This window comes from Anolis carolinensis, chromosome 1 (assembly GCF_035594765.1).
Source record: "Anolis carolinensis isolate JA03-04 chromosome 1, rAnoCar3.1.pri, whole genome shotgun sequence".
Classification (NCBI taxonomy): Eukaryota; Metazoa; Chordata; class Lepidosauria; order Squamata; family Dactyloidae; genus Anolis; species Anolis carolinensis.
Window position 1 is genome coordinate 129,463,147 of NC_085841.1, and position 15,145 is coordinate 129,478,291.

Below are 15,145 nucleotides of genomic sequence, written 5' to 3' on the forward strand. Positions count from 1 at the left end.
CCCACTCTCCCCCTCAAACAACAATCTCAAGCAAACAGGCAAATCTGTCAGCTTTGCTTTCTGCCACATCCAAATATTAAATTCTGATTAAAACCAAATTGAAATTGAAATTTTACCCAGCCCTAACATGGCTCCATGCTTGTATGGATCATTGTTAGAAAACTTCATGTTGTTGTTGTCTTGTAATAACCCTTCCACCAAATATCTTTATCCCAAGAGCTATTTCCTGGAGATGGACTTTATTTTATTTTGAATATATGTATGGATTTATTTGAATGTGAAATGAACATTGATGGCAGTTCCTCAGTTATTCCCTCTGTGGAAATCTTTCTCTCTTCATGGAGAAAAAGCACCCATACATCCTGTTCTGCCCCTGCTAAACTAGCCTATTGCTTCTGGTATGGTACCTAATTCCATATCCAGTGTTGAAGTAAAGTTCTTCTGTCAGTTCAGTTAAGTTCTGTCTACAGAATGGAGGCACTATTTTTACCATTTCCTCAGGCACCTAAATATCTTGAGGAAGCCCTCACATATAGAAATCAGTTGGGATAAATCAGTCATCTTACTGACCTTTCTCTTTAATAGATACAGGACACTTCTGGACATTTTGTCACAAAGCGTATTGTGTTGTCTCCATAGCTCAATTTCCTCAAATATTGAATGACAGCAGAACATAATCTGACAAAGCAAAATAGAGCTGTAAAATCAACTAGTTATTTGAAACTAATTGCTTCCAAACTCTGTGTTCAAAAAAGCCTTTAGTGACTCATTTTTCAGAGGTACAAGCATATAAAAGATTTCACACTTTCTACATCAATGGTTAGCCATGAATAGTTAAACAACGTATATTTCTAGCTTAAGATAAGTCTCTAATAGTAGTGTGTCTGATACTAAATAAACTACACAACCTTGTCTTAAAAATCATAAGGAATATAGTTTTATATCTATCTATACCAAACTAAATTCCATCAGGTGTAATTGGACTTACACCCAAATAAACTCATGTGACTTCAAATTGTTTCAGACTTATGGTGACCCTAAGTTGAAAACATTACTGGTGTTCTTGGCAATATTTGTTTAGAGAGGGTTTGCCCTTGCCTTCCTCTAAAGATGAGGGAATGTTACTTGTCCAAGGTGACTGAATGCTTTTCCATGGCTAAGTGGGATTTGATCCCTGCTCTCCAGACTTGTAGTTCCATACTCAACAGCTGGACTGATCCCAAGGTGGAATTGGTCACAATTGCTTCCATGGCCATTTTGTGCTCCCTTCTATTTTTTCTTCTTGTGGCCAGCAGGTGTGAATGGGTCATGGTGGTCACACATTTCCTAGAGCAATACTGGCTACAAGTTGATTGGAGGAGGGAAGGGGAGAGTAGGGGGTGATTCCTCCTCTCCCTTGTCTCTCTGCTGTCCCAGCTGATATCATTCCAGGTGACAAGAAACTGCCATGACCCATATCTTCTTTTCTAGTAATTGTGGCAAGAAGTACAAGGGGATGCTAAGGGTGGCTATCCAGCAACAAAGAATTGGATTTGGTGCTGCTGGAAAGTCAGCACTTCCTGCAGCGGCCACTGGAGTGGTGGTCTAAAACATCCCAGGGCTATTCATTATGCCATATTGGCCCCAGGATAAGTAGTCATTGTAGAACAGCCTTTTGTTGTAAAGGCTCAGCATTTAGGCTGCCTAACTACTTTAAAGAACATGCTCCCATTTTATGTAGTTTGTGGATTCTTGACCTAGTTATGTTGAGTGCCAGAAACCATCATAATCCTGCATGTGTTCCTTCTCATTATTATGTCAGTCAGAGATTCTAAAGATTAATAACCATCACAGTTAAAATGTTATCATTGCCTCTGATTTAATGGCAGCTATTTGTTATAACTGGAGCCTCTTGCCAGAAGAGTTGTTGAGAAAATAAGTCAGTCACGGAGCCTCAAGACATTAGCGTCAAGAATTGTTGGCTACCCTAGCTGTAGCGTGCATAATGCCCAGGTTCCTAAAGTTTTGATACCGATTTCATGCAAAAAGCATAATCTCAAAAGACAGGTCTTTACAAGATATACATATATTTGATATCAATGTGATTATGTTGTCGTTTATATTTCAGCCTTTTATCGGGAGGATTGGAGAACACTAGAATTTCATTGGCCACTGATAAGAAGAAAAGAAGAAAAAGAAATATGGTAGCACCTAGCTGGTTATTATTTTTGTATGAACTTTTGAGGGTATAAACCGACTTCTTTGAATACAGCACAGAGTGTTAAGAAATGCTGAAGTATAAAGCACATTTATACAGTTGTGGGAATATGATAAAAGTAAAAAGATTCAGAAAGATGCAAATTGCGAGCCTTGCCCTAAATTTTCAAAGGGCTACATAATGTGATGCAGTCTTTCAGATTTTTATAGTGGTCAGTTTGACTTCTTATGTGAAATAATAAATCTGCTTACCAAAAGTCAGGTAACTTGGATTCAAAACTCCCCAAAAGAAGATAGCATTATTATATGAACAGTAGAAGGGATTCTTTTATTACCATGTTTCCCCGAAAATAAGACAGTGTCTTATATTAATTTTTGCTCCCAAAGATGTGCTAGGTCTTATTTTCAGGGGATGTCTTAATTTTCCATGAAGAAGAATTCACTTTTATTGTTGAACAAAAGAAATGAAAATTTATTATATACTTTACAGTAGATATTATCACATACCAGCATAACCAGACAAACTGTGAATCTTATCAAGAATTTCTTGTTACTACCATTATTTTCATGTACAGCAATCTATGGTATTTACCAATCCTGCATGCTCTGGTGTTCTGTTTGGCGGGCATAATTCCAAACACAAACTTTGCTAGGTCTTACTTTCAGGGGAGGCCTTATATTTAGCAATTCAGCAAAATCTCTACTAGGTCTTATTTTTTGGGGATGTCTTATTTTCGGGGAAACAGGGTAATATACATAGTATTAATATACATAGAGCCGGGCTATGGTACAGATAGTTAGTAGCCAGCTGCAATAAATCATTACTGACTGAGAGGTCATGAGTTTGAAGCCAGCCTGGGTCGGATTGAGCTCCTGACCATTAAATAGCCTAGCTTGCTGTTGAGCTATGTAGCTCAAAAGACAGTTGCATCTGTTGAGTGTGTATATGCACATTGTGATCTGCCCTGAGCCCCTTTGGGGTGAGAAGGGTAGAATATAAAAACTGTAAATAAATAAATAAATAAATAAATAGTGCTCCATGAAGCCATTGTCTTTGTTCATATCTCTACCAATGGATTGGAATTTGTTACTATCATTCAGTTTAGCAGTTTCTTTTTCCAGTCTTCCTTCATAACTGTTTGTTCAAGGACAGAAACTTGTAAACCCCTTCCAGAAAGGTTGAAGATGTTCTGTGATAGGGCTTCAAAAATCCAGAAAGAGAGTTTATTATCTGTCTGCTTTATGAGTAACATAGTGATACTAATGTGTGGTCCTGATTCAACAATATGGGGTAGACAGACTTCAGTATTATGTGATCTAATTTGGCGTTTTCTTAAATCATGAAATCAACCACCTGCAGCCATGCACATTTGCTAAACAGTAAAGAACACAGTACCTCTGAACATATGAGCCCTAGCATTTTAATCAATACAAAACCAAGCTGACAAGTACTTTCACACAAAAAGCCACTCCTTTTTTTTCCCCCTCTTGCAGCTGACTTTCCAGGAAAGGGAATTTTTAGATGTTATCATTCTTAGACAATTGAGGCCAATAGATCTGCTGATAGATCTCCATCTACCTTCTGCTTTAGGTCATAGGCCTCCATCTCCTTTCTGTACCATCTAACCTGCAATGCAAAAAAAAAATAAAATCATAGCTTCCCAGGGCATGTAATCACTTTCTTATAAAAAGAAGAATTCAGCTTATTTTTGGAGAAGGAAAATATATTCAGAACTCTGTTTGGAGTGTCTGGAGCTAGAACAAGCAATGAAATATTTAAAGCTGCAACATCATACTGCAGTATTGAAAGCAGCTAGAAGGAGGAGTACAAGTTCAATGTCCCCAATTTCAACCAAAGGTAATAGCAATTCCTTGCTGTTATTTTTCAAAGGTCATCTGGACTATATTCACATCAGTGCCAAAATGGAAAGAAAAGGGGAGATTGGATGGTTTGGAAATAAGAAGAATATGTTTGAAGAGGAAGGTAGGGGGAAGAAGTGGGATCATTAGACCAACTTTGAGAATAAAATGCTACCAAATATGTGAAATACCTTCACACACTCAGTAGATTTGTACTGAGACAACCAATTTATAAATAAACAGATGGAATTGTTTGATTTTTTTAAAACCCTACTTGCTTTGTTGTAATTATTTACAGGAGCCAGTGTGTGCACATGCACACTTCTCTCTTTTGACTGAGGACATGGAGGAGCTTATGTTTAACAAAATCAGATGAAATACATGTGCATAGTTTCATGCACAATATTCCAGAATAATAGCTTTCTAACTATCTTATTGACAAAGAGACATGTAGAAATGTAAACCCTAAAACATCTGGCATGAGCTTTCACAGAGAGAAAAATCCTTTCTTTGCTATCTAGGAAAGCTTGTTAGATCCATTTTTTTTCCTTCAAGAGCAGAAAGGTTTTTAGTAACAAAGGCATTTAGAATTACAGTAGAGTCTCACTTATCCAACATTCGCTTATCCAACGTTCTGGATTATACAACACAGTCTGCCTTTTAGTAATCAATGTTTTTGAAGTCAATCTTTTCAATACATTATGATGTTTTTGGTGCTAAATTAGTAAATACAGTAATTGCTACATAGCATCGATGTGTATTGAACTGCTTTTTCTGTCAAATTAATTGTAAAACTTGATGTTTTGGTGCTTAATTTGTAAAATCATAATGTAATTTGATGTTTAATAGGCTTTTCCTAAATCCCTCCTTATTATCCAACATATTCACTTATCCAACGTTCTGCCAGCCCGTTTATGTTGGATAAGTGAGACTCTACTGTACTTTGAATTCACTCCTTTGCATTTCTAAATGCTTTGTTCTTGACTTGATTTTGTAATACAAGCCAGGCAACTGAACATCCAACAAAATGCAGGTATTGTGTCCCAAGTGGAAGATAGAAAGAATTTTCCTCAGAAATTCTGCTACCCATCATGAAGCACTCTCAGAGGAGAATTCTCTTTGCATAATTTTCAAATGGGAAGGATCATGCAAGCCATGCCTTCTTTGTACACAACCATTAAATATGGTCAGATTTGCCATCTATACACCTCATTTCCTGAATTTAAGACTTTTAGGTCTGTTCCATTTTTTAACAAAATGGAAAATGTTTGAACACATTTGTGGACATATTTTTCACATGGATGCATATTGATGACAAGATTGACGTTCCTTTAGAAATCTACACAGAGGCTTTTTGCCCATTTCCCAAATGGGCATTTGATTTTCCTTTGGAGAATGCACAGCAAGCCTATGGGCCTCTGACCACAAATTGTGCTTATTTCAGTGCTCAGTAGAGGAGGTACAGAGAAAGAATTGGTTACTAGGCTTGTCCGATCGATGGAAAAAATGTTTCAATTCTCGTTTCTAAAGTAGGGGGTGCCGGCGCTTCGATATAGAAATTATTTCTGAATTTTTCACCCAAAAATTTCAGATATTTCCGAAAATTCGTAATGATTCTTAATGTTTCTAAAATGGCGGACGCGCATGCGCAATCGCAAAAAAAAGGAAACCGGGGGGACTTTTACAGGACTCTCCCGCCCTCATTTATTGAGCTATCCTCATCAAATTTGGTACAGTGGGAGATCACATTCAACACTCTTTGCTCAACAAACTGCAGAACGTTTCCTGTCTCCTATGATTTTTGGTGAATTTTCATAACTTTTTATAATACACTATTTTTCAATATTTGAAGAAACCTGTTCCTGGTTTGAAAGTCTTATTTCCTGTTAATTGGGTTCTTATCACTGTAAAAGTCCCTCTTCTACTTGTGTAGACTTTGGATTAGAAATGCAGCACACGCCAAGCAATGCCTTGGCAGGAGTGCCACTGTCCTTTGGAAACTATAAATTGCCTTTGAACCTTTTGATCAATGGTGCCACTGGCTGACCTTGTGATTGCAAAAATGAAACTCTGGCTGGGGACTTTGGATTAGAAATGCAGCACACGCCAAGCAATGCCTTGACAGGATTGGCAATGTCCTTTGGAAACTATAAATTGCCTTGGACCTTATTGATTGATGGTGCCCCTGGCTGACCTTGTGATGGCAAAAAATAGAACTCTGGCCGAGGACTTTGGATTAGAAACGCAGCACACGCCAAGCAATGCCTTGACAGGATTGGCAATGTCCTTTGGAAACTATAAATTGCTGTGGAACCTCTATTGAATCAAATCAATGTCTGACTTTGTGATTGCAGAAATAAAACTCAGCCCAAGGCTTGGGAATAGAAATGGAGCACGAGGGAAGCAATGCCTTGGCAGGAGTGCCCACGTCCTTTGGAAACTATAAATTGCTGTGGAACCTCTATTGAATCAAATCAATGTCTGACTTTGTGACTGCAGAAATAAAACTCAGCCCAAGGCTTGGGAATAGAAATGGAGCGTGAGGGAAGCAATGCCTTGGCGGGTGCCCCACGTCCTTTGGAAACTATTTCTTCCAATGTACCCTTTTCGGTTTGAAAACAATGTGTGTCTTTGTGATTGCTGCAATAACACTCAGCTCGGGGCTTGGGATTACAAACGGAGGGTGAGGGAAGCAATGCCTTGGCGGGTGCGCCACGTCCTTTGGAAACTATAACTTCCAGTGAGTGTACCCTTTAAGGTTTGAAAAGAACGGCTGATTGCAAAAATCAAATAAAAGGCAGAGGTCTTTGGAGTAGAAAAGGAGAGGACGCCCAGCAATGCCCTTGCTTGCAGGAATGCACACGTCCTTTGGAAACTACTACTTCCAGTGAGTGTACCCTTTAAGGTTTGAAAAGAACGGCTGATTGCAAAAATCAAATAAAAGGCAGAGGTCTTTGGAGTACAAAAGGAGAGGACGCCCAGCAATGCCTTTGCTTGCAGGAATGCACACATCCTTTGGAAACTATAACTTCCAATGTACCCTTTAAGGTTTGAAAAGAACGGCTGATTGCTAAAATCAAATAAAAGGCAGAGCTCTTTAGAAACGGAGCGTCAGGAAAGCAATGCCTTGGCGCCCACGTCCTTTTAAAAATAAAAATTGCCTAAAGCCTCAGCAAGGACTCTGCCAGATCCCACAAGCCCCAAGCCAATTTCCCAAAAAAAAAAAAACACAATATTGAACCAGCAACAAAAGCCAGCCCTTACCAGACCCAACCCCCTCTCTCAAGTGTCTCTACAGCCAGAACACTTCGCCCTCTCTCCCCTCAATACAGGCGGCTTGATTCCTAGCCCAGCGCGAACCACCCTCTCCGCTCGGTAACCCAGCCCAGAATGGCTTGCCTGGGTTAGGGAGGGGTTTTTTATGGAGATCCTCCACGTGGACGCGGAGGACGCTAGCCCCCACCTTTTCCAGCCATCATGGAAGTCTCTGATTGGCCAGGGAACGGCAGCCATTTTAGGCTGCGCTACGCTCCCATTCAAGTTAGGTTGCAGAAACAAAAAAATTAAAATATATATTTTTAAAAAATATAAAAAATAATTTTTTGGGGGGGAAAATTTAATGAAACATTAAGACACAATGGCCAACGATGGTTCGAATTACATTGCGAGTTGCGCCCAGGGAAAACGTCTCAATAATCGGTTCAAAAAGCAAGAACAATTCGAAATCAATCCGAATTAAGAATCATTAGAAAATTTTGGACAACCTTATTGGTTACACACAGAGACTTTCCATCTAATTGGCATGGGACCAAAAGAGTGGCCAAAATTCTACATAGCATTTGTAACTATGTACAGTTGTCCCTCCACTTTCATGGATTTCACATGATTGTTCAGACATTTGAAATGTTGCCTCCCCCTCTCAAAGTTGTGTCTGCTGGGTGTATGGTATGCATCAGGAGATGACCAAGGGGCTGTTTGGGAGGTGAGGGTGCCATGTATTTGTTTTGTCTGGTATCTCTTTTTTTTGTCTGGATGAAACCAACATTCACTGCACAGGCAGAGAAGGCATTAGTTCAGTGCACCACTTCCCTTACCCTGCAGATCAGGCCTATTTTCCTCTTCCTATATTCTACAGTTTTCTCCATGTCAAAAAGAGAGAGCATTTGGTGAAACAGAAACAAGCAGAATGCAGGAAAATGGGGATGAACCAAATTCATCTGTGAAATGTCAGTGTAGATCAGTGGTTCTCATCCTGGGGTCCCCAGATGTCTTTGGCCTACAACTCCCAGAAATCCCAGCCAGTTTACCAGCTGTTAGGATTTCTTGGAGTTGAAGGCTAAAAACATCTGGGGACTCCATGTTGAGAACCACTGGTGTAGACAGACACACATGGGGCCAGTTCATTCTCTTCTGATTTGCCATGTGTTTCTTTTTCCCCAGGATGAGGAAAAGGAGCTGGGATCTGCAAGAAGAGTGATGTGCTGCATGGGTCTGTTTACTGAAGAATTCACCATCTTAACAATAGTAATATGATTGTGAATACATCCATAGATCAGGCATCCCCAAACTATATCCCTCCAGTTGTTTGGACCTCCAACTTCCAGATTTCCTGACTACTGAACAAGCTGGCTAGGGCTTCTGGGAGTTGGAGGCCCAAATAGCTGGAGGGCTACAGTATGAGGATGCCTGCCATAGGTTAATGCAGAATAGGTATGGATTTATAATTCTATGGGCACATTTACACTGACCACTTAAATGGCACATGAATCAGCTCTGTGGTGGCTAAATGACACATGGAACTGATTTGGGTTAATGTGCGGCAATGATTGCCTTAATGCATCCTTGAACTGAATCAACCAAAGTCATGGGTTGCTCCAAAATCTCTGTGAGAATCCAGAGTAAACTGTGACTTTAGGCCCATATAAACAGTTGGGCAGTTCTGGGATGGAACCAGACACAACTCTTTACATGGCCATCCTTTATTGCTCAGGCTCAGGCAGCCTGGGGACATGGGTCTGTTCTTTTTGTCACAGTGGTCAGCAGACATGAAATAGGTTGTGTCAGTCACTCACCACCTAGAGTGACCCTGGCTGGAGTGATGGGGCAACTAGAAAAGTGAAGGGGAAAAGACCCGAACCCCAGTGTCACTCTAGTGACCTGGCTGTCATTCTTGGTCACCATGACAAGGATGGTGTGAATAGCAACAGACTTGGTTCAGTGCTTCTAGATGGTCAGGACTTCTGCAGCAGCCAGGAATGGGGGTGGAGGGGTGGGAGGTGATGGTCAAAACTATCCCAGGGCCAATCCAGCATTCACCACTCCAGATTAGCATCAGGGGAAGTGGTCAATGTGCATCTACTCCTTGTTATAAATCTGTAACTGCAATGTGAGATGTTATCCAGTGCTTGCTTACTTCTGCTTCATTGAGACACAATCTATGACTGAACACATGATGGAGGTGGTTTTCTACATATTAATTCTGTATATCACATAATAACAAGAACTTTCCCAAAAAAGTTCTCAATTGGATTAAATTGTCATGAAAATTAGTAAGGCCTTTGATTGACAAGTGGGATGGCCCTTTGTCTGTGACGTCTTTAGCACCTTAATTTGTGTCTTGCTTCAGTGGTAACACATTTGACTTTGATCATTCAGAGTCAGGGAAAATAATTAGCCAGAACATTTTGTAACTGTCAGCAGCATTCTTTGTCCACTCTGCCAATCAAAGCAAAGCTGACTCTGATAGAGAGGAGCTCAGAAGAGAAGAGCAGGCATTTATTTATTTATTTCACTTTTTCAATGGTATCTTCCCATCACCACTTTCAGTTTATAATGAGTTGAAAACTCAGGCAGAAGTTGGAGGTCATTTGGACTCTCTGCCAAGACAGGGTATAAATTGTAGCACCTGGTGAGCAAAGCAAACATAGCATTTGATAGACAGGAATCTACAGTTTCTATAATTGGTCCCTTTACCATTTCCCAGGAAGGTTAAATCCTATTACTGTGAATCAGTGCAGACACATGATAGTGGGAAATTACTAAAGTATCCAGTTTGGAAAGAGACTTCCTGGATAACTTTTTCTAAAAGACACATGTAAAAAAATAGTTGTACAAATGCTACAGGTGACTGTAAAACACTTGAAAGGCAAGTAGTAGAAACAGCAATGGTAGAAGCAGATCCATAGGTTGCAATGTCAGCTATGGAATTTGGCAAATGTGTGGTTCAAGGGAGTCAGGGATTTGTCACTCTGGAGAGACATGTTACAGCAACAAGAATCTGGCAACTTTTCATAGGCTTGGAATGGCCGGCAGTAACTATAGGGGACTGAATTAGCCTCACAGGACATCTTGGAGGGCCATGGCTTACACAGAATCAATTCCTTGCCTCCAAATACCTTCACATACATCTTATGTGGTTGCACAATAATTTCATACATATGGAGGTCCAGGAGAGGGCTTTACTTAACCGAAAGTAAGTGGAATTCAGTTCATTTTCATTTTCTGGTTTTTTGGTTTTTTTTTTTTAAAAAAAAAGATGGCCTGGGTTTTAAAAATTCCCAATGGGTATTTTGAGAAGAAAATATTATTGTTTTTGACTCACAGTAGTCCTTAGATGCTAAAAACAACTCTCAGGGGGTGCACGTGGCCTGCATTTTACAACTGCTAGTATATAACATGTGAGAAGGGAAGCCTATTTTACCATGTCTCTCTTAGCATATTGCTTACAATGTTTTCACTGTTTGACATGATAATCAGAGTTCAACCCAGTGACCAAACTGCCATAAGTTGAGATCTTTTCTCTTGGAAAAGCTCAGCTGTGTATGTTATGTAGGGATGGGTAGAAATGTCATTAGGCTTGCGTATCTGGATGAATGGAGCTCAACAGTACTTACTGAAATGTGAGAAAATGCCTATATTACTGCAAGCTTTCAAATGTTTTTGAGACTCACCAAGACCTCTCCAAGAAAGTATACTCGAAATAGGGCACATATTTTAAAATGCACATAATTAGGGAAAAGGCACAAAGACACTTTTGTTAATAGAAAGAAATTGGGTAAATTATGCAAATAAATTAGTATGCATGGAAAAGCACATTAAAATGTGCACAAATTTCTCTATGGAAAGAAAATTCAAACTCCCAAAATGCAGTAAGGATAAGACGAATGCAGGTGGGATTCAGATTAACTCAATAAAATTTAAAGACTTCTTCACGTTCTCAGTATCATCCCACAAAATGCTAAGTGTGGTTATGAAGATGTAGGTTCAAATATGCAGCTGGGTGATTTTTTGTATGAATTCAAATAAATGACTTACTAAAGGGAATATGCAGCTGACAGGAAGATACCGCTGATTAATTGAAAACATTTAGACTCCATTTTTGCACCCCACTGGGATCCACACAAGGTACCTTATGCAAGAGCACAGAGCAAGTAGTTCAAATTGAACAAAATCCTAGGAAAAGCTGCGTAGACAGTGCTAAAGCAATAGCAACACCACAAAACTGCAAAGAAAAAATGGAGCAGATGAGCAGAGCAGAAAATAATTGATCAATTTCAGCTGAAATGCCTCTGAAACAGCTATGATTTTATATCAGCCCAGGCTCTGATGAGACTATCAGGGGAATTTCAGAAGGGAATTCTGTCAGAGGAAGTGTTTAGGAGATTGAGAAATATTAGGCATGTGTAATTGATAAAAAATGTTTCAAAAGTCATTACAAAATTAGGGAGTGCTGGTGTTTCATTTCTAAAGTGTTTCTAAAGTATAGTGAAAATTTAGTTACTATAACAAGAGTAACAAAATTTTGTTACTTTTTCATTATAGTAATTGCACATAATTACTCTAATTGGGGAAACTTCTTTCTCATTCATTTTTACAGTGATTGAGGTGAAACTTGTTACAATGATGGAACACATTTCCTACTGCTAGCCCATCATGTTTCTGAACATTTCACTTATCCATGGAGTTTTGGGGATTTTTTTAATAAACAAAAAGCTATTTCCTTAAATTTCCTTTACAATAAGACAATATAAGTAATCATTCCCCCAACTTTCAGAAATAGTCATACATCTACTGATTTTAGGGATTTTTTTTCAAGTTTTGAGCCCCAACAGCTGTCTCATTAAATGTCTCTCATTTTAACCAATATTAACCAATTCTACATTTTCATAGAATCCTAGAGTTGGAAACAGAGCCGGTCGAACAATGAGGCGAATTAAGCGGTCACTTCGGGCGCAAAACATACGGGGGCGCAGTCGAAACTGCTTTTTCTGTTAATTTGTTGTAAAACATGATGTTTTGGTGCTTAATTTGTAAAATCTTAATGTAATTTGATGTTTAATAGGCTTTTCCTTAATCCCTCCTTATTATCCAACATTTTCGCTTATCCGACGCTTTTATTTTTCAGTTATTGGTTTGGGAGGGGGCGCCAAAATTCTGTTCGCCTACACTTGAAAAATACCTAGGGCCGGCTCTGGTTGGAAGGGACCCCCAAGGGCCATCTAGTCCAACACCCTTCCTCTAGACAGAAGGGCACCATCAAAACTCTCCTGACAGATGTCCATCTAGCCTCTAAACTAATTAATATACTTCCCCTATTGAGTTGGAAGGGACCCTCAAGTGCCATCCATTTAGGAATTTCTTCCAAGCCCAGCACTTATTTAAATAAATAAAATTATTATTATTATTATTATTATTATTATTATTATTATTACTACTACTACTACTACTACTGAGCCTCCGGTGGCTCAGTGTGTTAAATCGCGGAGCTGCTGAACTTGCAGACCGAAAGGTCCCAGGTTCAAATCTGGGGAGCGGAGTGAGCGCCCGCTGTTAGCTCCAGGTTCTGCCAACCTAGCAGTTCGAAAACATGCAAATGTGAGTAGATCGATAGGTATCGCTCTGGCAGGAAGGTAACGGCATCCCATACAGTCATGCCAGCCACATGACCTTGGAGGTGTCTATGGACAATGCCAGCTCTTTGACTTAGAAATGGAGATGAGCACCATCCCCCAGAGTCGGACATGACTGGACTTAATGTCAGGGGAAACCTTTATCTTTACCTTTTTACTACTACTACTACTACTACTACTTACTAGAAGGATCAGTCAGTCCTCTTTTTTGCAGATTCAACCAATTTATTGAAAGTATGGCTGGGACAAATCTCTCCCCTTTCCTGATTTGAGCTTTCTGATGCTGAGCAGATTTCTGGGAAATGTAGTTTAGGGCAGGGCCTTTTGCATTCTCTGCCATAGGGCTCTTCACCTTCCCAAACTACATTTCCCAGAGTTCTGTGCTTTCTTTCCCAGCAAACTCTGCTTTCTCCCTGCTTTCCCTCTTCTAATGAAAAAGGAATGGGTTAGGATTAGGGTTAGGGTTAGGAGGCTTCTAAGCATTACAAAATTATAATAAAAAGGGATTGGGTATGTTTTCATTCTTAAGTTTAGGTGCAGGCCACACCCACATATTGGCTATCACTTTAGAAGTCCAGTTTTAACAAATTTTAATACAAAACTTACAACACTTCTTTTTTTTAAATAGTGATTTTTACTGTAATATATAAGTAATGTATACAGTGAAAGCGAGGAAAACTTACAACACTTCTGACATTTTTGTGCAAGGTTAGTAAATATGATAAATACTAATGTTGAGAGTGACATGAAAGATCAATTTGGCACTCCTTGTCAGTGTGTATGGCGGAGGCACACATGTATAATATTATGACTATGCTACAGTAGCAAAAAAAAAGTCAACTGAAAAAGCAGCATACAAAGAAAGCACTGGCAATTTTAAACCCTCCAGCCATTGTTAGATTAGAATTCCTTTGCACCCCAGGCATCATAATCCATGATGAAGAACATTTCAACAGTCCAACATCAGTTGCTTCAAACTAACATACTGAAGAACAAAACTTTGTTTCTTGCTGAATCTGCTTTTCCCCAAAACTTTGAAATGGTGCTCTTGTGAAAGGCAGTGAAGTTTAATATCTAAAGGCATGTTCTTTAATTCTGTGTTACCATGAAAACTGACTTACTATATTCTTGTTGTGTACTGTCGAGTTGTTTCAGACTTATGGCAACCCCAAAGTGAAGCCATCATGGGGTTTTCTTGGAAAAATTGTTTGGGAAGAGGGGTTGACTTCGTTACCTCTGAGGTTGAGAAAACGTGACTATTCCAGAGTTTTTATGGCTGAACGGAATCACAAACCCAATTCTTCAGAGTTGTAATCCAAACCATTATACAATGCTGGCTGTCTTATACATTTTACCTTCCCTCCTTCCTACAAAAACATTCACAGTTATACCCTTTCTTTTCACTGTATGCAGTGGTTCATAAAAACATCTAACACATACCTTTTGTGATTAGTTCATTTTATGCAGCATGCCATAAAAGCACATTACCATGGATGACTGTGGAGAATACAAGAAAATACTCCCCTAATGAAAAGTTCCTATGGCTTTCCTGTAGAGTAAGGGAGATAGGTCTGCCAGGTTCAATGGGGCATAACTGAAACCTATAAAGCAGGAAAAGCAAGTTAACCAAGGTTCATCTTCAAAATTACTGGGAACTTTGTTAGATAAGCCTCATTAAAATAGACTACCTGAGAGGCATAGTGAGAACACTCTCAAGGCTTGTCCCTTTCTTCCTCCAAATAATGTTTTACGTTTCCAAATTGAAGCTGATAAAATGGGCCATTGCCTTTTAGGAACTGGTTGTCAAAAATTTGGCAGATTAACCTTCATGTTTCCAATTGGAAATTATTTCCTGAACATTGTTAGTGTGATGACCCATGGGCCTTGTAGTCCTGCTCATGACATTGTGATGCCTGATGAAGAAGAAAACTTGGGTTTTTTACCTTCCCAGTCAGAACTGGATTCTTCCCAGACAGATTCTTCCCAGCCAGATCTGGGAACCTTGCACCTGCAAGAGGGTTATGTTCCAGAAGTATGTCAAACAAACACTGAGGCTACATCTCCTGTGTTTTCTCGCCATGAGTTTTGTAAACAACAGAGAGGTTTGGAAGCGGCCTCGCGCAGGAGTGCTAGAATAATTGCTAAGAATTTAGCCAATTAAGCCTGCTTTCCATGAGAAT

At 39.4% G+C, this 15,145-nt stretch overlaps 1 long non-coding RNA gene across 1 annotated transcript; it reads right to left on the reverse strand.

Annotated features, from left to right (window-relative positions):
* Window positions 1-3,601: 3,601 nt before the first annotated feature.
* Window positions 3,602-14,827, reverse strand: LOC134299432 (uncharacterized). Its single transcript, XR_010006646.1, has 2 exons — window positions 14,406-14,827; window positions 3,602-3,823 (listed from the first exon to the last, which is right to left on the reverse strand). It is a non-coding gene; the product is annotated as an uncharacterized LOC134299432 (long non-coding RNA).
* Window positions 14,828-15,145: the final 318 nt, after the last annotated feature.